The following is a 22,177-nucleotide window of genomic DNA, read 5'->3' on the forward strand; positions in this document are numbered from 1 at the left end:
CTTGGATGGTCTTTACTGTCATCACTGAATTCTTTTTCAGGTAGTTTGCATATCTCTACTTCACTTGGTTGTTCTTCCAAGGTTTTATTTTGTTCCTTCATCTGGAACATATTTCTCTGCCATTTCTTATTGTCTACCTTTCTGTGTTTGCGGTCTCTATTCCTCAGATTGCAGGACTGTAGTTCCTTTTTATTTTGTGGTGTCTGCCCCCTGGTGAGTATTGCAGGCTTCCTGGTGGGAGGGACCGGCTTGTCCTCTGGTGGGTGGAGCTGGTTCTTGTCCCTCTGGTGGACAGGGCCACATCAAGGGGTGCATTTAGAGTTGGCAGTAGGCTCAGGATGACTTTAGGCACTTTTAACCATCCTGTTGGTTGTTTGGCTTGAGGTGTCCCAGCACTGAAGCCTGTATACTGTTGCGTGGGGCCAGTCTTGCTGCCAAAATGGTGTCCTTCAGGAGAGCTCACACCAATGAACATTCTCTGGGGCCCCCACCAGTGTCCTTATCCCCAGAGTGAGCCACAGCCATTTCCTATCTCCCAGGAGACCCTCCAAGATCTGCAGGTAGGCCTGGCCCAGGCTCCTGTGGAGTTACTGCTTTTCTCTGGGTCCCAGTGCACATGAAAGCTTGTGTGCATCCTCCAAGAATAGAGTCTGTTTCCCTCAGGTCCTGCTTAGCTCCTGCACTCCTGTCCCACTGGCCTTCAATGCCAGATGTTTTGGCAGCTCCTTCTCCCAATGCCAGGCCCTGAGGTTGGGATTCAGAACTCTCACTCCTGTGGGAGAACCTCTGAAATACAATTATTTTCTAGTTTGTGGGTCATTCACCTGGCAGGTATAGGATCTGATTATATCATAAAAGCGCTCCTTCTACCATCTTATTGTGGCTTCTTCTTTGTCTTTTGGTGTAGAATATCTTTTTGGATAGGTTTGAGTCTTTTTTGTTGATGGCTGTTTAGCAGTTAGCTGTGATTTTGGTTTTTTCATGAGAGGAGTTAAACTCAAGTTCTTCTACTCCACCATCTTGTATCTTGCCCCTCTCAATAGTATGATTTTATTCTTCAATTTGTTAATCAATCACATTGATTGATTTATGGTTACCTGTATCCCTGAGATAAATCCCACTTGAGTATGGTAAATGATCCTTTTAGAGTATTGTTGAATTCGATTTGCTAATATTTTCTTGAGTTTTTTGCAACTATGTTCATCAGTGATACTGGCCTTAATTTTCTTTTTGTGTGATATCTTTGTCTGGTTTTGGTATCATGGTGAGTTAATCAAATGAATTAAGAAGAATTTCTTCCTCTGCAATTTTTTGGAGTAGTTTAAGAAGGACAGGTATTAAGTCTTCTCTAAATGCCTGGTAGAACTCACTTTTGAAGCCATCTGGTGGCTAGACTTTTGTTTGTTGGGAGTTTTGCCAATATTTTAATACACAGCAATTTCTGTAAATATTTTATGTGTGAAAAAAGTGTTAAGTGTCAACTTAAAATCCACGGCTGATTCATGTCAATGTACAACAAAACCCACTTCAATACTGTAAAGTAATTAACCTCCAACTAATAAAAATAAATGGAAAAAAAAATGATTGTGGTTGCTTCTGAGAAGAAGGAGGGTTTTAGGATTGAGGAGTGAGATAATGGCCTCCAATTTTTTAAATATTCTATTTATTAAAAAGCAAAATAAATGATAAATGTGTTCATTCTGAGTAGTGGGACTGTATACTATTCTTTGTACTTTTGTGTCTTTTAAAGAGTATGAAGTTTAAGATAATTCATGAATGTGGTTTCATGAAGCAGTTTTTCAATGTAAACAGAACAGTCTTATACTGGAAGATGCCATCTAGGACTTTCAGAGATGAAGAAGAGAAGTTACTGCCTGACTTCAAAGTTTCAAAAGACAGGCTGACTCTCTTGTTAAGGGCCAATGCAGCTGGTGACCTTAAGTTAAAGTTAATGCTCACTTATCATTCAGAAAATCCTAGGGCCCTTAAGAATTAGGCTAGATCTACTCTTCCTGTGCTCTATAAATGGGACCACAAAGCCTGAATGATAGCACATCTCCTTAAAACATGGTTTACTGACTCTTTTAAGCCCACTGTTGGGAACTTTTGCTAGATAAAAAGATTCCTTTAAATATATCACTACTCAATACACCTGGTCATCACCCACGAGCACTAACAGAGATATACAATGAGATCTATATTGTTCTCATGCTTGCTAATACAACATCCATCCTGTAGGCCATGGGTCAAGGAGTCATTCCAACTTTTAAGTCTTATTAACTAAGAAATATGTTAGTAACACTAAAGCTGCCATAGATGGTGACTCCTCTAATGGATCTGGGCAAAGTCAATTGAAAACGTTCTGGAAATGATTCACCATTCCAGATGTTACTGAGAACATTCATGATGAACAGGATTTTGGAAGAGTTTGATTCCAACTTTCATGGATGACTTTGAGGGGCTGAAGACTTCAGTGGGGAAGTAACTGCAAATATGGTGGGAACAGTAAGAGAACTAGAATTAGAAGTGGAGTCTGAGGCTATGACTGAATTGCTGCAATCTCATAAAACTTGAGCAGATGAGAAGTTGCAGAGAAAGTGGTTTATCGGGAAGGAATCAACTCCTGGTGAAGATGCTGTGAAGATTATTGAAATGACAACAATGAATTTATTACATAAACTTAGTTGATAAAGCAGAAGCAGGCTTTGAGAGATTGACTTCAATTTTGAAAGAAGTTCTTCTGTGGGTAAAGTGCCATCAAACACTACAGAGAAATTGTTCAAGAAACTTTGCTATTGTCTTCAGAAATTGATACAGTCACTCCAGTCTTTAGCAACCACCACCCTGATCAGTTGGCAGCCTCAACATCAAGGCAAGAAAGTCCACAAGAAAAAAGATTATGACTTACAGAAGGCTCAGGTGATGACCAGCATTTTTAGCAGTAAATATGTTATACTAATAATTAAGGCATGCACATTTTTTAGACATAATGCCACTGCACACTTAATAGACTACAGTATAGTTTAAACATAACGTGTATATGCACCGGCAAACCATAAAATTCTTACGATTCACTTAACTGCATTGGTTTAGAAACAGGCCCGCAAAATCTCTGAGGTATGCCTGTAGTGACTTCCTGAGTATAATATGGAAAGTGGAGAAGTAAGTAACTTTACAGTTGAGAAAGCTGAGAAATATTAACTTGGGTGGATGATAAAGATGAATATTACAGCGATAATTCATGTTGACAGTATATACCCTTGATGTAATGAAATGGCACTTTAAGAAATGCAGCCCCAAACTGCAAATTTGCTGAACCCACAAGAGGATGGTCATCCTTTCTCCCAGGTGCTGGTCTGCTCAGTCCACACTGACTTACTGACCTTGCCCGGACACCTCCAAGGAATCCTAAGAGTTTTGGTCCAGCTTCTAGATGTCCAGGTTCAGACAAAAGTATACATGATGTAGGACTTTCTCCATGGACTTGTGACTTGTGGTCAATACCCTGTGGAGTGAGGATGCAGAAGTTGTTGGGGGGGTGAACAGCTGAGATCTGTGAGCTATGTACAAAGCTTTGGCTAGTTACTTAGAATATGCTTTTGGAATAGGGTTGGGCTTAGGAAGGCCTTGATGTGTCTGAATATGGGACTCAGTGTTTGGGATGCTGGGTGAATAGGAAACTACAAAGATATAAAATTACAGCAGTGTGATTGTCAGAAAGTATGTCACAGTATAGAAGATGAGGTTTATGTATATATGAAAGTTGTTAACCAGTGATGTTTATCTTTGACAAAACTGATAAAACCTGGCACTTTCTTGGAGCATCAGTGTATTTCAGATTTGGAGGGGCAAAAATTAAATCTTTTAAAGAAAGAAAAATAACAGCAATTTACCTCTGTGGTTTTTGTCCTTTAAACCCAGATTAATCATGATAAAAACCTCAGACAAATACTTAATGAGGGATATACCAGAAAATAACCAGTATTCCTCAAAACTCTCAAGATCAGAAACAAGGAAAGTCTGAGGAGCTGTCCCAGTCAAGAGATGCCTATGGAGACATGATTATTAAATACAATGTGGTATCAAGGATCAGATCCTAGGACAGAAAAAGGACATTAAGTTAAAACTAGGGGAATCTGAATAAGCATAGATTTCAGTTAATAGGGATCAATATCTGTCCATTAGTTGTGACAAATACAGCATATTAGCATAAGGTTTTTAAAAATCAGAGTATAATTGCTCCACAATGTTGTTTAGTTTGTTTTATACAACTAAGTGAATCAGTGGTGTGTATACATACATCTGTCCCCCTTGAACCTTCCTCCTAGCCCCCCATCCCACCCCAGGTCATCACAGAGCACCACACAGCTCCCTGTGCGACACAGAAGCTCCCCCAGCTACCTGTCCACACGTGGCAGTGGACGCATGTCAGTGCTATCCTCCCAATCTGTTCCCCCTCCCCTGTGTCCACATGTCAGTTCTCTACATCTGCGTCTCTATCCCTCCCTTGCAAACAGCTTCATCTGTACCAGTTTTTCTAGATTCCACACATATATGTTAATATATGATATCATATGATATTTGTTTTTCTTTTTCTGAGTTACTTTACTCTGTATGACAGACTCTAGGTCTATTCACCTCACTACAAATGGCCCAGTTTTGTTCCTTTTTGTGGCTGAGTAATGGCTCAGCTGGTAAAGAATCTGCCTGCCAATGAAGGAGATATAAGAGATGTGGGTTAGACCCCTGGGTCAGGAAGATCCTCTGGAGAAGGAAATGGCAACCCACTCCAGTATTCTTGCCTGGAAAATTCCGTGGGCAAAGGAGCATGGCAGGCTACAGTCCATGGGGTCACAAAAAGTTGGACACAATTGAGCACACATGCATACACACACACACACACAATTAACAACAGAGGAAAATGGGCACTAGTACAAGGAAGCGCTATAGTATCTTTGTAATGCTTCTGTACATCTAAAGCTATTTTAAAAAATTATTACAATATGTTAGCACCTACTATGCTCTAAACACAGAGTTAGGCACTAAGGATATAGGGTGAACAAAAGGTTATGAATTCCATCTTCCACACCCAACAGTCTTAAGGAAGGGAGAAGAGAAGATGGTATACCAATACAAAGACAAATAGGTACTTAACCACAATATTACAAGTGGAAATGGGTGCTGTGACAGTGAATGTAAGAGATGCTTACCTTAGATGTAGGGCTTGGGGGTTCCCCCAAATAGCACATGCAAAGTCCTAGAAGCAAGAATATATTATACACAATGTATGGAGGGGAAAACATTCAATATGGCCTAGTGTAGTGCTCAATGAGAAGAACAGGTACAAACGGAGATGGCAAAATATGGATGGTCAAGAAAGAATCAGGTCATTGAAGGCTTTATGTAATATTAAAGACCTTTCAAACTTATTCCATGAGCAGTGAAGAACTATTGAAAGTTATAGACTGGGATGTGACATGATCAGAGTTATACTCTTAAAAATGTAATCTCACTGTAGAATGGAGAATAAATTAGATTGTGGTGAAATTATTAAGTAGGTGCATCATTTTTAAGGTTATTACAATCATCTAGGCAAACAATAATCACAGGATAAGGCAAAAGACAGACAAAGTGTGATGGATCTGAGAGATATTTAGAAGGTAAAATCAATAGGACGTTTGTTAATTGACTGATTGAGGGTGATTAGTGAAGGAAAAGGAGGAGTCCAACATTATGCCCATGTTTATGGCTAGCAACTAGGTAGACAGTGGAATTTTCTACTAAGATATAGAATTTTGGAAATGCAGATTTGGGGGTCTGGGTGTATCTGGGGATCTTAGGTTCATTTTGAATTTTCAGGTTCAAGAGGGGTTGTAGATATACATGCTTCTGAAGGTCAGGAAAGAAATCTTAGTTGTATACAAAGATTTGGGTTTCCTCAGCATATAAGTGGTAGTTAAAACTACAAACCAGAGGAAATGATAAATAAATAGCATACGCAACATTTGTTGTTCCTAACAATGCTTTTTGTCATCAGGATAATATTAAATTAGGATTGTCATAGTACTAAGGCAATAAAGTAATGGAGTACATTTCAGAAAGACTTTTATAAAATTTTTTAAAAATTATACTTAATGGTTTAATTTCAGTTAGCTAGAAAACTGGTTTACCTAAAAAAAAAATTCATAATGATGCAGGACAAATGAAGCATCATAATACTTCAGCTTCATGACCTGTACATAGTGGTTCCTGAGTCTTTCCATTAAAACAAAACAAAAACTTCTTGAATATTTGTGTGCCGGTACTGTTCTGGGTAACATGTGCATGCACGCTAAATTGTGTCCTACTCTTTGCGACCCAATGGACTGTAGTCCACAAGGTTCCTCTGTCCACTGACCTTCTCAGGCAAGAATAGTGGAGTGGGCTGCCATGCCATCCTCCAAGGATCGAATCTGAATCTCCTGGGGCTGTTGAACTGCAGGTGGATTCTTTACCACCGAACCACAGGGGGAGCCCTTTCTGGGTAAGGCAACATAGTTTAACACTACAAAGGATCCTTACTATTTAAGGGAAGTTTGTCAAATATGGCAGAGAAGATGCATGGTGGTTAAGAGCACAAGTTTTGGAGACAGAATTCATGTCTGAGTTTCGCCAATAGCCAAATTGCTTTAGACAAGTTGCTTAATCACTCCGGGGTTCAGTTAGATGGGGAGAGAAATCACAACTACCTTTAAAAGGAATGCTCTAAGAAATGAATCAACCAAAGCACGGCATAGTTAAATGCAATATCCAATCAATGAGTTGCTACTCATTTCTAGTATTATTATTAATGCTTTGTCATTCTTAACTTATCCTCCCCTACAGTAAAAAGCTCATTTTGTCAAGAATCACTTAGGAGACTGTTTAGATAAATTCTGGCAGGTTATGACCTGAACTGGCATACCAAAGATGGGTTAAAGAGAAGCAAACAGAAGTAAAAAATAATTCAAAGGTAGAATCAAACTGACTTGCTGATTGTGTAGGACAAGTGACGGGAAGGAAGATAGTAATTAGTCCTAATTATTTGTTCTCCAAACAGAAAACAAAAATAGCAATTAGTTCTAATTATCTGTCCCTAAAGAGGAAACACCAAAAATGGCTTTGGGTGGTAGAAGAAAGCATTTTGCAAATGGTATTACGTCCCGGCTCACTGGGTGCTCATTAAATAACTTCTCCAAATGTTTTCTATAGAAAGCAAAAAGAATTACTTTATTTGTTAAATCTAGCTTTGTTTTAAAGGAGGCATACCTGCTAATATACTAATTACTGTTAACTAGAAAATCTATATAAAAGACAGGAACAAATCATAATTGGTATGCAATGTATGATGCTCTGAGACACTACTGATGAGAAATGTCCTTTGAATTGTTTTTCCATAAGTGGTGCTGAGTTAATCTACTCCTTTGTAGCCAAAACAGCATTTCTGAAGTGGCTGGGCATGGCCTAAGCTCAGGGAAAATTTGAATTTACTTTTTGTTTGCATGGCACTCTAACAAAATAGTAGCCCTGATAGACTTCTCAAGTATTTTATACACCAGCCTGCTGACATTAACTTGATGAAGCTTCAATTCAGTTCAGTTCAGTCACTCAGTCGTGTCCGACTCTTTGCGACCCCATGAACCGCAACACACCAGGCCTCCCTGTCCATCACCAACTCCTGGAGTCTACTCAAGCCCATGTCCATTGAGTCAGTGATACCATCCAACCATCTCATCCTCCATCATTCCCTTCTCCTCCTGCCCTCAATCTTTTCAAATGAGTCAGCTCTTCACATCAGGTGGCCAAAGTACTGGAGTTTCAGCTTCCGCATCAGTCCTTCCAATGAACACCCAGGACTGATCTCCTTTAGGATGGACTGGTTGGATCTCCTTGCAGTCCAAGGGACTCTCAAGTCTTCTCCAACACCACAGTTCAAAAGCATCAATTCTTCAGCACTCAGCTTTCTTTATAGTCCAACTCTCACATCCATACATGACTACTGGAAAAACCATAGCCTTGACTAGACGGACCATTGTTGACAAAGTACTGTCTCTGCTTTTTAATATGCTGTCTAGGTTGGTCATAACTTTCCTCCCAAGGAGTAAGCATCTTTTAATTTCATGGCTGCAACCACCATCTGCAGTATGATGAAACAGAAAACATATTCTCTGACTCAAACATTTTTATTCAGGTTAAACCAGGTTGTTGTTTAGTCGCTAAGTCATGTCTGACTCTGCGATCCCATGGACTGTAGCCCACCAGGCTCCTCTGTCCATGGGATTCTCTAGGCAAGAATACTGAAGTGGGTTGCCACTTCCTTCTCCAGGTAAACCAGGTTAATTAAGTCTGTAATATGTTATAGGGTGATCACATATGACTAACTCATGTCCTTCTTAGCCTCAAAAGCAGCCTCCCAACTCTATACTGCATAGTCTCTCTGAGCTCTGATTCCCTTCTGCTATCACAGTCATTCCATTCATATTCTCACCTATACACAGGGTTCAAGACTACTTCCTTATACTACTAACATCACTCTGACCATAAACGTCTCAGGAATGATAAACATTTATCTACACATAGAATGAGTGAGTGAGTATATAAATGTTTGGTTGAAGGCAGAACATGGTCTAATCCAAGCTCTATTTTCCTATCTTCATTTGATATGATTTCATGTGATGCTACTTCTTGAAAGGTCTGCTTTTGGCTTCCATGTTTCCATGTTCTCCTGATTTTCTGTCTATCTCACACTCTTCCTCTGCCTGCCCTTTAAGTTTAGGTGTTCCCCAATGTTCCTATTCTTCTGCTATACCTTTCCTAAGTGACCTTGTGTGGCCTCAAACAAATTCAATAAATGATTTATCCAAGGACATACATCCAATTGGTAGGAACAGACCTCAGTTCTTAATTCTAGTCAATAAACATCATTGTGCACTTATTACGTTCACTAGAGACTCAAAATAAGTAAAAGTCTTTGCCCACAAGCAATGTGAAATCGAGCAGATCTCACGTAAGGGATCTACTGCCCTTTCTGAAGTCAATATAGAAGCTCTGAGCTTTCACTCTCCTCTTTCACTTTCATTAAGAGACTCTAGTTCCTCTTTGCTTTCTGCCACTAGGGTGGTGTCCACTGCATGTCCAAGGTTATTGACATTTCTCCCAGCAATCTTGACTCCAGCTTGAGCTTCATCCAGCCTGGCATTTCATATGATGTACTTTGCATAGAAGTTAAATAAGCAGAGAGACGATATACAGCCCTGACGTACTCCTTTGCCAATCTGGGACCAGTCTGTTGTTCCATGTCCAGTTTTAACTGTTGCTTCTTGATCTACATACAGATTTCTCAGGATGCAGGTAAGGTCATCTGGTAGTCCCATCTCTTGAAGAATTTTCCACAGTTTGTTGTGATCCATACAGTCAAAGGCTTTGGCGTAATCAATAAAGCCTAAGTAGATGTTTTTCTGGAATTCTCTTGCTTTCTCTATCACCCAATGGATGCTGGCAATTTGATCTCTGGTTCCTCTGCCTTTTCTAAATCCAGCTTGAACATCTGGAAGTTCACAGTTCATGTACTGTGGAAGTTCACGGTTCACATACTGTTGAAGCCTGGCTTGGAGAATTTTTAGTATTACTTTGCTAGTGTGTGAGATGAGTGCAATTGTGTGGTAGTTTGAACATTCTTTGGCATTGCCTTTCTTTGGGATTGGAATGAAAACTGACGTTTTCCAGTCCTGTGGCCACTGTTGCATCTTCCAAATTTGCTGGCATATTGAGTACAGCACTTTCACAGCATCATCTTTTAGGATTTGAACTACCTTAGCTGCAATTCCATCACCTCTACTAGTTTTGTTTGTAGTGATGCTTCCTAAGGCCTATTTGACTCCTCATTCCAGGATATCTGGCTCCAGGTGAGTGACCACACCATTGTGGTTATCTGGGTCATGAAGATCTTTTTTGTATAGTTCTTCCGTGTATTCTTGCCATCTAAACATGTTTATAGACTTCCATCTAAACATGAAAATAAAACACATGTATTCCAACACATAATCCAACTATGACCAACCTAGACAGCATATTAAAAAGCAGAGACATTATTTTGCCAACAAAGGTCTGTCTAGTCAAAGCTATGGTTTTTCCAGTAGTCATGAACTGATGTGAGAGTTGGACTATAAAGCAAGCTGAGCACTGAAGAATTGATGTTTTTTTGAACTGTGGTGCTGGAGAAGACTCTTGAGTGTCCTTTGGCCTGCAAGGAGGTCAAACCAGTCAATCCTAAAGGAAATCAGTCCTGAATATTCATTGGAAGGACTGATGCAGAAGCTGAAACTCCAATACTTTGGCCACCTAATGCCAAGAACTGACTCATTTGAAAAGACCCTGATGCTGGGAAAAACTGAAGGCAAGAAAAGGGGACAACAGAGGATGAGAGGGTTGGATGGCATCACCGACTCGAAGGACATGAGTTTGAGCAAGCTTCCCAAGTTGGTGATGGACAGGAAAGCCTAGCATGCTGCAGTCTATGGGATCACAAGGAGTCAGACACGACTGAGCAACTGAACTGAATCCAACTAACATAAAGAAATCAAAAAGCACAAATCCATAAGACTAAGGGCAACAGGAGTGCACATGAGATGTCAGCAGGATCTGGAAGCTGAAAGTTAAGCAAATGGTAATTTACTTCACCTACCTGACTAAACCTACAGTGAGGGAAGTGACCCAAAGGCAATATAATTTAGAGTATAGAATCTCAGTCATGTTCAGGAGTTAGGGGTGCCAAACTCCTCTAAAAATGGGAATGCAGAATGAAACAACACAACTTGATTGAAAGTTTTCATAAGGACAAGTTAGGGCCTGGACCTCCTCCCCACTTAAAGGGAATAGGCATAACCCCTCTCCATTCCATCAGAAGAGGTGAGATTAACTCTTGAAGGGGATGAGCTAAATAAGTTCTGAATTTCTAGAAACAAGAAATGAGGCTGAGCTCTATACTGAATATTAGGAAGTTAAATGAAAGTCTACATGATAAAGGTGAGATTTATCCAGCCTTCTTCTCCCATTCAGCTCCCAGAACAGTGGCAGACAGATTACTAGTCCTCAGATTTACCCTTCAGAAAACCATCCAAACCAAGACACATGTGAAACCCTCTTAGGTAAAAACAGAGATAATGGGAGAACGGAGGAAAGAGAAAAGAATGTATATAAGGGAAAGATGTTAGGTATGAAAGTTAAATCTTCACTTCCATAGTAGAAAATCAGTAGATCTGATATTTTTAAATATTGAGAAATAGCAATATTAGTGTATTATTTAAAAGTAAGGTGGAATACACCAGAAGAATAAGCTAAAAGAATTAAAGTGAGTATACCTGAGAAACACATGTGGAATGGAGAAGGACTGGGCAACAGGTCTACTTTACATTATAATACTGTATAACTATATAATGTTTTAAATGATATGTATTACTTTGATTAAAGACAAAAACTTTTTTTTTAAAAAGGTGACATACATAGGGTGGTGTTTCCAGCCTCCTGAGGTCCAGTGCCCTGAAACCCTGTGAACCCACACTTTAAAAAAACAAAAAATTAGAAAGTAAGGTTCCTAGTCAGTTGCTTACATCAAGTAGATAGATTCAAAAAGACCAAGTTACTTTATAATAGTGTGCCACCAGACCACACACTGTAGGTTGTTTGTTGAATTTGACACAAATTAAAATGTATTGAAAATATTTAATGGGAAAATGGAAGAGTTTGAGCTGACAAATGTTGACACAGTTCAAGTCATTTGATATAATAACTAGGAATCCTCCTCTTGGGGCCAAAAATAATAACAGAATAGATATGACATTTCTGAAGGTTGCTTTGGAAATGGCAAGAACAGCAGTATTTTCTTTAAGCAAATCTTCAACTAGAGAACATATTCAAAAGAAAGTTGCAGAGTGCAAAATCAAGATAAATGTTAGTGCAGGATTATGATATGACCTACTAGCATCATATAAATGTCTTAAAAAGAAATCAGTGGGCACTGGTGTATTCTTCATATGGTTTTCTTTTTAAAAATCTCCCCCAAAAGGTAGCTTAAAACATAATTAAAATAAACACACAATTGGTTTATTTTAAAAGGTGCTACAAACTATAAATTTTATTTCTAGGAAAGTAGAAACAATATATTAAGTATGTGCTTTAGAGCTATACACTGAAATATTCACAAATGGTATGGTATGATGTCTGAGATCTGCTTCAAAATAAAATTGGGTGGATAGAGAGTAGGTGCTAAAAATCGAACAGCGTCGATCATGGATTGATAATTGTCGAGTACTAGAATCCATTATGTTATTCTGTTGACTTTTGTACAAATAGAAAAGTCATAAAAAATAAATGTGCCATCCACAAAACTGAGAATCACTGTAAGTATACAGGCATATTTTATAGTCAAACAAAGCTAAAATGATTAGTACCTGAATTTGTTCATAACGTAAATCTACTACTTTATAACAGCTTTGGGAGACTATTAGAACAATGAAACGGAATTTGGTGTTTAACTCACAACATTTCCATGACTGATCTAATTATCTTAAGTTCTCCTTAAATCTACTCTAGAGCCCCCAATATGCTGTTACATATCATCATTTTTTAATAATTACTTACAGAGCCTTTTTCTTAATAGTAAAAATGTAGTAGTATATATTCAGTGACATCTTAGACTTGGTGAAATATGTTAGATGGGTTGGAGAGAGAAAGGTGGCAATTAAAACATGACACACTTGTTTTCTAATTTTTCTAATGTTTTCTAATTTCATAAAAGTTAAGATGAAGAAAACAAATTGAGTCTTCCCAGTGCACCAGGCCCGAGCACTTGTCTCATAAGGGATTGGGTAGAGAGGGAGGTGGGAGGGGGGATCGGGATGGGGAATACATGTAAATCCATGGCTGATTCATGTCAATGTATGACAAAACCCACTACAATACTGTAAAGTAATTAGCCTCCAACTAATAAAAATAAATGAAAAAAAAAGAAAACAATTTGACTCGTATGAAACATATATTTTCCCCCCAAAGCATTCTTTCTCACCCCAATCTTTCATCCCTACAATAAATCAATCTTGAGAGTCAGGAATTCAAAGAATATTTGCCTTCATCAAAGTTTGACAGTGGCATCCCTACCTTCTCCTACTTGTCCTCATAGCACTAATTTGAAAATACCAGTTTTGCTTGCCTCTCCTACCAAATGACAAGCAAGATGCCTTGTTACAGAAATACTCAGAAAATGAATAAATATTTCCTTTTGAGCCTTTCAGAGTACTCTGTACTCAGTAGGTCCCAGTGACTGACTAAGATGCCAATGTAAGCATGGACTTGTTTGCCTTGTACCAGTCAGGGTTTTTTATTATCACAAGGAATGGAAACTAGCTCTGCCTATGTAAGCAGAAAAGGAATTTGAAGGTAATCTACAGAATCTCCAGAAGGACTGGAGAAGTGGGTTTAGAGGTTACATAGACAAAAATAATGCTTAAAATGACAACATACAGCCAGTCTAATAAAGACACCTTTACTTCCATTATCAAGTCCAGACTCAATAGCTGGCTCCACTGACCCCTCCCCAGGACTAATCAAGAGTGTTGCCAAAAAAATATGTGCTGCTGGGGCAGAGTCTGCGTCCATGTCTCTGATGAGTCCATGTCTTATCGCACGCAAGGATGCCCGGGAGAGAAAGCATCTGGCACTTTCAGCTGCTATAGTGAGAAGTGGCCTCTGTCTCGTAATGTGAGACAGCCTGCTCAACACAGGAAAGGGGTTAAGACAGCAGTGTTCAAGAGTAAAGATAGGCGTCCACTCTATAAACAAATACCTTTGAAAGCCAAAACACACTGCAAACAGTACACATAGAATACACTGAGTGAATACATGTCTGCCTTTCATCTTGTCTAGTTTGTGCCATTTTATTTTAGAACCTGGACATGATCTTTTGTGGCTACTTTGTGGCTATTCAAAGAACATATTATTTTATCTAAGAATTTCAAGTCTGATCTTAACTAGGTGAACCCACTGGTGGTCACAAAGTAGAAGCATTTAAGTGATGATTGGTTAATTATCTAAAGAATAATATTTAAGTAGAAAAGAATGAGGAGAGATATTCATTATTAATCAAGGAAAGGAAGTACAATAGTTATGTGCTACATAAATGTTACTAATTAGATGTTGGCAGATTCATATATAAATGCCTAAGAACTCAATGTAAAATGCATAATCAGATTTAGGAGCTGCTTTTAAAGTCATATGAGCCAACATCCTACCCAGGCTCACAACAGTCAGGCATTCCCTTACTACTTTTCCTGATAGATTGCCCAAAATGCATCACTGTCAGTACAGCACATTAATAGTGTCTATTTTTTATTTTTTCATGTGGACTCCATGAATCCAACCAAAGAAAGCATTAATTTCTTCTGTACTGTTGGTTAATACTCAAGTGAACTAACTTCTACAACTCAAACTGTTGTTAAAGAAGGATTCCCACTCCCTGGCCTTAGGTAACTAATTTTAGAAACTAAATGAAACCAACTCTTTCTGCACATAAGTTTAGTTTCAGCTCTTGCTCTGGGCTAAGGGATATTAAGTGTAACCCTGATTGTCATTCAAATTCACTAGTTCTTGGAGCTTTGCATTATCAACAAACCTGATATATGTATAGTTTATCTGTGTGTGTATGTGCTCAGTCACTCAGTTGCGTCTGACTCTTTGCAACCCCATGGACTGTAGCCTGCCCGGCTCCTCTGTCCATGGGATTTTCCCAGCAAGAATACTGGAGTGGGCTGCCATTTCCTCCTCCAGAGGATCTTCCTGACCCAGGGATAGAGCCCACGTCTTTACAGCATCTCTTGCATTAGCAGAGGAGTTCTTCACCATTGAGCCACCTGGGAAGTCAAAGTATATCTGAGTCATTGATAAAATTGTAGAAATGTCAGGGTCAAGGGAAGAGATCTGAAGCAGGCCAACAGAAACAAGGTTCTATGTGGCTATCACACTTAGAAACATTCTTTGGTTACAGCTGATGAATCCAGCTATTAGATCTCATCCCAGATCTCATTTTTTCATTTCATCTACAAAGATTACTCAAGAGTCTAGTTGACAGATATATTCCAGAAGGTTGGTGCAGATGTAAAAATTTGATAAGTCTGGCTCTATTTTAAATATTCTAGGTTATCTACAATTTAAAGGAATAATAGAAAAAACACTTGATACAAAACATTCAAAAACTTTAATCCAATCTTTCTGTTTTATGTCTTGATTTTCATGTACTAGTTCACATATTGGGCTACATATAGATCATACATGAGACAGAATATGAAAATCAAATTTCTATGCCAGATATTTTAATGTAAGTTTTCAAAGTTTTAAGTTATGTATTTAGGTGGTCCTATGTTGGGTGAATATATATTTACAACTATTGTAATTAATGATGTGCATAACATATATTAATTAAAATAGCTTTGATAAATGTTTACCATTTTAAAGAATATATGATAAAACTTCTCAATTAAAAACAACTGTTTTAAGATTTTTGCTAATCCAAATGGATTCTAAGACCAAAGAAAATCTGAAATTAAAATGTAACTGTTCTACTACAATACAGAATCTTCAGAAAATCTGGCTTTCAAATACTGAAGGGTACAGCATCTTGATTCTTCTTCTGAAGCAAAAGGAAGAAATATACTTGTATAGTTAATTCATTTCAGAGACTGATTCACACTTAAAATATTTATAATGGCAAACTGCAATGTAAAAAAAAGGGGGGGAACAGAGTTTATGTTATCATTGATGACCATTTGCTAAACCAAAATGCAGCCGTGGTATAAATAAGTTATTAGTTTCATCATGAATGAAAGCTTCTAAACGTACAGCATCTTTACTTATACAAGGGAAAAAGGACTGAGAATTATATCAGCTGAAATAAGACCTTATGCCACACATTCTAATTAACAAAGTCCCAATCCCAATAATTAAAATGGAAACTACATTTAAAAGTCATATAAAGACTTTTGAATCTGTAGTCATTAGCTTGTTTGAAACTGATTTTAAGGGGGCTTAATGAGCTCTCCTTAAACATTTACCACAATCATCTCGATTTATACAAAAAAAAAAAAAAGCAAAAGATCAAACATAGCAAATTCTGAATTATTCTGATGGCATCAAAAACATTACAGGTTGTACACAGACAATATAGAAATTGTCTAATTACATTGAGATTGAAGTTATTTATCCCTTAGAATACAATTAATGTTCATTTTATAGACAAAGGTGATTGGAGTTGACACAATATTCTCTTTCGAAATGTGTATATCTTTCATTTTTCAGCACAGAAACTAGTGTTAAATAAGACTTATTCATGGTCAGCATAAATGAACTGGAGGGCTAAAAATTCCTGCGATGCAAAAACATACTGTCTTCAGATTCTCTAAATTCAGACTATTTACTGAAGACTTAGAATGTGAACTGAGCACATAATTTCAGTTAAAGCTCTTTTTGGGTGACAGTTCACATAAGCTGTCTTTAGAGATCACTGAAGTAAGGCTTTTTTAATAAGTCATATCACTTTAATAAGTGAAACCCTGCTGAAAATAGAAACTGTAGTCTAATTGCTTTGAGATTTTGGCAACTTCAATATGTCTTTGATCACTCTTTTTCTCATGTACTATCAGAATTATAAGGCAGTATGTTTGCCAGACACTACAAAGAGGAACAATACAAATACTTGAAATAGAGTGTTTTCTGTTCTATTTTTAAGGAATTTGATAAGGAATTTTTCAAGGAATTTGATAAGAAAAACCTGAATTAACTGCTTCACTACGCATTTTAGCATAGAGTAAATTTGTGATTTTAAAAACTTGCTGTAATTTAAAGTTTGTATTTTATATGCTTATTTACTGTAATATAAAGTAGAAATTTAACCATACATATGGATACTCAGGGCTTCCCTGGTAGCTCAGCTAGTAAACAATCTGCCTGCAATGCAGGAGACCCCGGTTCGATTCCTGGGTCAGGAAGATTCCCTGAAAAAGGGGTAGGTTATCCACTCTAGCATTCTTGGGCCTCGCTGGTGGCTCAGATGGTAAAGAATCTGCTTGCAATGTGGGAGACCTGGGTTCGATCCCTGGGTTGGGAAGATCCCCTGGAGGAGGGCATGGCAACCCACTCCAGCATTCTTGCCTGGAGAATCCCAGGGACAGAGGAGCCAGGCAGGCTGCAGTCCATGGCGTCCCAGATAGTTGGACACGACTGAGCTACTAAGCACAGCACTGCATGGATACTCAATCATATGAAGCTTTTCTGAAGATGGTCCCTAGAGATAACCACATCTGTTGACAGACGCGCCATCTAGAATGGCACTCTATCATCATTTGCTTGAGACTGGCAAATGGGAACCTTCAGAAAAAGGAGATTTTCTGTTCTCTACTTGGACCATAGTAGTTTGATCTTTGGAAAATTCCTATAATGATCAATAGTGAAAGTACCCACTGGGTCTTCAGAGACACAAATGTTAAGTGGTGTGTTTTCAGAATTAATTACATTTGAAATATTCTGAGTAGGTATTCTCTAGTACTACAAGCATATGGTCATTTTCACATAGTTCTATTTCTGTAAAATCTACATTTTTTTCCATTATCAGAATCTGCTTCCTTAAAAATAGCTGGACTAATCAGAAAATGATTGCAATTTAGTATCTTTTCCTATTGGAAGCAACAGACTTGCTAAAGCCAAAACATCTGCTTATCTTATTTCAGGAATTTGTGCTGAAGCAACCAAATATTGATCAGCATCACAAATATCAAATTTAAATATCTTTTACATAAAAATAACAAAACTTAAAAATATTATACACCAGATTTGTTTGATGATTTTTTTTAACCTGAGGAAACCAGCAAGGTAGCAGAACTGTGTAGAAGTCCTTTAGGTATCAGTCAAAAGGCAAACCAACTATTTTTTAAAACGCAGTGAGATGCATTCACCCAAGTACTGTTTACCAATCCTTGGACTTGTCCCTTTTCAGCTCCCATTTCCATTCCCATCACCAACTATGTAATATCCTTTAGTGTTCCCTTTTCATTTTCCCCATTCTCAGCACGCTTCTTTGTCCTCTGACTGAGGCCGTCAACCTCTAGCTCCACTCCATTAGGTATAAAGGCATGAATTTCTTTATTCCTTGCCTCCCAGGGTAAGATCTCTCTCATTCAAGGTCACACCTGTCAAAACTGCTCATCATTTTTGACTAGAGCCGCTAAGCAGAATTCAGTGGCTTTCCCAGGCTCCTCGAGGGGACCCTGAAAGTCTCATATCTTACATATCTTCCTCTCCCCCCACTTCCCTTACTCATCTTTGGATCTTTTGGCACCTCTCACTAAATCTAGCCAGCAGAGATGTGTTGAACGATTCACTTTTAAAAAGCATTTTTAAAAAAAATTTTAATTGGAATATAAGTGCTTTACAATGTGTTAGTTTCTGCTATACAACAAGATGAGTCGGAATGTGTATGCAGCTCACTTTTAAGCATGAGTTATTTTCAATAGCTTGAACCAGAACTGGTCTTGTCCCAGATTGTCTGTAGAAAAGCATATGATTTCCGCTCTACTTTCATTTTTCAAAACACAGTGACCCCAAAAAGAGGACCGAAACATTTCCAGTGGCTATGGAGTTGCCAGATAAAATACAGGCTGCTCAGTCAAAACTGAATTTTAGATGAACAACAAGTAAAACAATTTTTAGTATAAGTATACCCCAGATTGTGCACGGGATATACTTATACTAAAAACAATTATTCATTGTTTATCTGAAATTAAAATTTAACTCTTGAGCAGCTTATATTTTTATTTGCTAAATTGGATAGCTTTACCAGTGACTCTTTAAAAATTCTCACAGGACTCAAAGAATGCATCTTTAGAGCACCTGGAGGTTTGTATCTGAGCTCTGCAAACTTCTCAACTGGTCATATTTAATGTCTGTTAATGATACTGGGTTACTTTCTGAGCAAGTCAGTATCATACTTTAGGAAATGCTCTTTCTTATACAAAATTTTTACTTAGTTTGTTAATTTCATAGACTTCCTGTCTAATACCATCTATCAATAATTTCAGCACAGAGAATACTGTAATTTTGCCCCAGATTTCTTGGAAAGCTGACATTCAGAGTCATTATCAATACTATTCCTGAATTAAGTCCTTGCATTTATGTATTAATAACTAAAATTTTTTGAAAATTTAATTTTGAAAACAATATGAGAAATATATGTCTTTCGTTTGGGGATTCCTTTTCTTCATCAAGCACAGTGAGACATACTGTCTTCACTAACAGGCTGGGGAGAAGCAGCCTGGGAGGCGGGGGTGGAGCCTGTGATGTAACTGCAGTGGGTCTTTGCTGGAAAAGTCTTCTCTAAATGAAAAATATCTGTATACCGATATTGTTCAGCTTCAATGTGCATGGTCTTAGAAGAGAAGAGACTTGTCTCTTTCAGCATAATGTAAATCTTAGAGGTTGAAATCTTGGTCAACAGAGGAATTCCTCAGAAGTTGTTTAGAGACATACTAAGAGTCTCACTAAGGGAGAAAAAAAAGCAGGTTTCTTCAGCAAAGGAGTACCACTGTAGAGCACTAATGGTGTGTGTGTTATAGTGGAAGTTATAACCCAAAGTGTAAGGAAAGATGCCCTACAGCTTGTTCCAATCCTGAAAGTTCCCTACGTTACTGTGTTCTTTCAGTATTCTTGACAGTGATTATGGAAAAGACGTTCATTTCTTATTCCCATGGAAGAATTTAGGAGAGATAAATGCCTCCAAGTTGTAGAGGAATACAAATTTTGCCTTCCTCCAAATTTCAACTAGATCTCAGGTTCAACTTCTAGGGAGAGAATGACTAATTCTGTGTAACTACTTGGTGTCTTAAGATGATAATGAATTAAGACGTTTATTCCAACATAAGCATATTACCTGCTTTCCACCATATTGGAAGCTCCGGTTTGTCAAGCTCCAGGCTCAACACGCACACTGCAGAGATGCAGAACAACGCTTGGATATCTGCCCAAGACTAGTCTCTCTGAACGACAAAGTCAAATTTACGGTACCAATCTAAAGCTCACCGGGGGGGTTAGCAGCATCTTTTCCCTAGTGGGTATAGGAAAGGGATGAGACCTGGCAAACTGAGGCACGGGGCTTCCACCTGTTTGTGCAGAGCATAAAGGCTGACAAACATATCCATTAAACTTGATCTGAAGCAACCTAGCCGACGAGGTCGTTGCTGAAATATTTATAAGGTGTGTTACCGGACTCGCCACGTAGAGGTCGGGAGGAAACGCGGTGAATAGGAGCACCCACACTTGGGGGGCGGGGGGGGGGGGCCAAGGCACTCACAATCGCACACCTCACCACCACACTAACTGTTTTGCTTTTTTTTTTTTTTTTTTTTTTTTTTTTTTTTTTTTGTTTCTTTGAAACATTTATTTATTTATTTTTTTTTTTTGTATTCTTTTTTTTTTTTTTTTTTTTTAATATTATTTTATTAGTTGGAGGCCAATCACTTTACAACATTTCAGTGGGTTTTGTCATACATTGACATGAATCAGCCATATAGTTACATGTATTCCCCATCCCGATCCCCCCTCCCACCTCCCTCCCCACCCGACTCCTCAGGGTCCTCCCAGTGCACCAGGCCCGAGCACCTGACTCATGTATCCCACCTGGGCTGGTGGTCCGTTTCACCATAGATAATATACATGCTGTTCTTTCAAAACATCCCACCCTCACGTTCTCCCCCAGAGTTCAAAAGTCTGTTCTGTATTTCTGTGTCTCTTTTTCTGTTTTGCATATAGGGTTATCGCCACCATCTATCTAAACTAAACTGTTTTGCTTTTAACAGCTCTGTCAGCCGTCGCTCCCCAGTCGCCTGTTCAATTCTACCTGCCTAGGAAAGAGATGTTCTCCTAAGTGAGGGGTTTCCTGGTAGTAGCAGGCACCGCGCGCCAGCCCCTCAGACAGGTCCCCGGGTTCCCGGCGCTGATGACCCTCCAGCTCTGCGGCCCGCCGACCCGAAGTCCTGCACTGCCCCGGGGCCTCAGGCCGTGGGGCAAGGGGCCCCGAGACCCCGACGGGCCACTCGCCCGGCCCGGCCGCCCTTGTCTCGGCTCCTATTTTGGTCTCTGCCTACCATGCCTCCTCAGAAGCCCTCTGCGTTCGGTCAATAGGTGATTGGCGCCCCAGCCAAGATGTAAACAGCCTCTCCTGCCGACCTGCATTCCCTGGGTGTTAATTTGGGGTGGCAAGATGGGAGGACCGGTGACGGTCCTCAATGACCACGAAGCCCCTGCACCGAGGTAGCATGCACTTTTCATTCCAACACCCTCTGCCCACACCCGCAGCATTCCTGCTGCGCCCCACACGCTGCACTGCTCGCGCGATGCCTCGCGTCCTCGCTGCCACCTCGCTCCTCCTCAAGGGCATTCGCGCCTCTCCTCTCCGCTCCTGGTGGGTAGCCCCAGGACGCCGCTACTCACGTGAACTCGGCGGCCGCAGAAGCTCAGCAGGTCCCGGCGTGCGGCTGTCGGGTCTCCATCTCTGCTCTCTCAAGCGCTCCGGCTGCGCGCTCCGCCCGGAGCTGGACGAGGTCGGTCCCAGCGCAGAGCCTGGACCAGGGCGGCCGCGGCTGCCGCACTAGCTGCGGACGCGGGCGGGGCGGGGGCAGGGCCGGAATCTGGGTCGCTAGGAGCTGAGCAAGCTGGGATGGGCCCCAGGCGGCGGGCGGCGAGCAGGCAACCGAGAGCAGCCCCGGGTAGGGCGTGCGGAGGTTTCCCTGGAAGCACAACCCGGGAGGCCACTGAGCATGCCCAGTCGCGGGGGAGGGAGCGCGGGCGCCTGGAGCGGAAGGGTTAAATCTGCAGACCTGGCTGCTTGAGCAGAAAGCAAGGAGTACAGGCTGGAAGATGGTGAACCTCAGGAGGCTAGTCTATGGGGTTCCTAAAGAGTCCTGGAATAAGAAGGCAAGCTGTATTCCTCGCTCCCTTCCCAGAAAATTGTTCAGAGGGCCAACTTTGTTTTTTAGCTCAGCTTATTTTACCAAGTGAGATCTCTCCAATCCAGACGTTCACCCCTCACCTGCTCTCCTGAGCCTGGGGACCTCACCTGCAGGGA

The 22,177-nt window shown here is 39.7% G+C and overlaps 1 protein-coding gene across 3 annotated transcripts in view; it reads right to left on the reverse strand.

Annotated features, from left to right (window-relative positions):
• The window catches only part of ELMOD1 (ELMO domain containing 1), an 84,160-nt gene extending 62,346 nt beyond the window's left edge, over nt 1–21,814 (reverse strand). For 2 of the 3 annotated variants that reach the window (XM_065944355.1, XM_065944357.1), the window contains exon 1: nt 21,544–21,814. The gene's annotated coding sequence lies outside the window, so the exon portion shown is untranslated. Of the gene's footprint in view, nt 1–3,383; nt 3,484–21,543 lie in introns of those variants that run through there. The other variant, XM_065944356.1, reaches the window with a different exon arrangement.
• Nucleotides 21,815–22,177: the final 363 nt, after the last annotated feature.

This window comes from Muntiacus reevesi, chromosome 9 (genome assembly GCF_963930625.1).
Source record: "Muntiacus reevesi chromosome 9, mMunRee1.1, whole genome shotgun sequence".
NCBI classification, from domain to species: Eukaryota; Metazoa; Chordata; class Mammalia; order Artiodactyla; family Cervidae; genus Muntiacus; species Muntiacus reevesi.